Here is a 1,979-nt window from a genome sequence, read left to right as displayed (position 1 = left end):
AGCTCTGCTACATTTTTAAAAACAGTCACCAGACGCTGGGGATCAATTGCTCTGGTGCAGAAGACATTCGATCAAAAGCAGAGGACAGACAATCCTCCTCAACAAGACTATTTTAACCCTCCCTACCCTCTCCGAACTGACGGGAGACACGGAGAGCCTTGTTGCTCCATCCTAAATAATAACCCGCTTCCATATAACGCCCAGAACTGCTCAGACTGAATCATAACCGGGGTCATGACCTGCACACAGGGGCGCCCCCTGCAGGTACTTGAAGATATGGCCTCATGTTAAATGTTACAGGCAGATTTATAGGAGACCAGAAGAAAAGGCAAAGAAAAAAAACCCCAAAGGCAACATTATTCATACCAAACAAGTAACTGTTTCCAAAACCTGCCAAAGATGACAAGCAGGTAGCATCCAGAGATCTGCACACATGCCCGCTCAGCGACCTCCAGCACACGTAAAGTTTCTACCGCTAAACTCAAAGTGCTCCTAGGAAATGAGGCTTTCCTGCTGTGTTCTCACAACACAATGATTGATCCGCATCTAGTTGCTATAGATACAGTATAGTAATCTTACTATATGTCGATCTAGCCATCATATATTATCCATATAGATATCCAATAGTTTTCTGTTATTAATTTTTAAAATAAGAAAAGAAAATCATTATCGTCTCCCTGGAAAGCATCTCTCAGATACTCAGCCAGACGCAGTGGAGACGCCGTGAGAAGCGAAAACTCCTCCATCCATTCCGAGCTTAGAGCTGGAAACCAGCACAGCACCCGAGCCGAATCCATCCCAGTCTCAGCTGTGGCAGGGTGTGATGTGGGGGGGGGGGGGGGGGGCGCGACGGCGGGGGGGGCAGGACAAACAGCGGCCACAGGTCACAGACACTCTGCGCTCATGGATGCGGGACGGAGAAGATACGTATCAGGGTTTCGCTTCGATTATCTGCACTGTGCAACACGACCAAAAAAAAAAGAAAAAAGAAAATGTAATAGCCCGATAGGAGGCCGGCACTTTGTGACCTCTGACCCCAGGGCGCTCGTGCAGGAGGGGCTGCCGCCACGGAACACGGGATCCCTCAGACGTTTCCGGCACAGGGGGCCATGCGCCTCGATGGCTTCCGATCTCCAGAGACCGAACACGTCGTCGATAGAGAAAGACACGGGATGCATTCAGGCTCTGTCCAGACGCACGTCCGTCACAGCGTGTGCGTTCGTGATCCGTAATCATAACCTTGCTGCCTCACGGCACCTTGAGAACACCGGGGAGTGTATTTTACCTTCGCTGGGGGGGCGGGGCTTTCTCTGAGACCACCAATCCTAAGTGGAGCACCTTAACGGTCCCTAATGTTTCTCAAACTAGGATGTCTGGAGACCATCTGAGTTTTAAAAGGTCAAGTTTGGATGACGGGCGCCCGCGGGCCGTCACCGGCTTCTTGCTGGCGTCATCCGCACGGGCCCAGTCTTCGGTGGCTCGGGGACGGGCACACGCACCCGGGTCCGTGTGAGCGTGCGCACGCCTGCCTTCTGCCGAGCTGGAATCCTCCTCCCTCAAAGGCAGTGGGTCACACAAACCTGACGAGATAAGCTGAAGTTCTCAGCCCTGAACCTGACGAAGCTGTGGTGAGTTTTGAGGATGTATTTGGTGGGGGGGGGGGAGGGGGGGGGAATGGGCCACCTTGCTAACTAGCCACCCTCTCTAAAAAGCAAAGCATATCGATAATGAGCATAACGGTAACAGAAGCAATAATAATAATAATAATAATAATAATAATAATAATAATAAACACAACAGCAACAACATCAATAATTAGTTGCTATAGTAATAAAGCAGCCTCTGGTGCTCAGACAGATCGGTGGCTTCTGTTCTGTTTGATTGTGTCGTTCTCTTGAATTAGTAGGTAGGCACACCAACAGGCACTACATGCGACCGGGGGCGGGGCCAGTAGGGGGCGGGGTGGGGCGGGGCCAGTA

Source organism: Brienomyrus brachyistius, chromosome 23 (genome assembly GCF_023856365.1).
Source record: "Brienomyrus brachyistius isolate T26 chromosome 23, BBRACH_0.4, whole genome shotgun sequence".
NCBI lineage: Eukaryota > Metazoa > Chordata > Actinopteri > Osteoglossiformes > Mormyridae > Brienomyrus > Brienomyrus brachyistius.
This window is presented reverse-complemented; position numbering follows the sequence as displayed.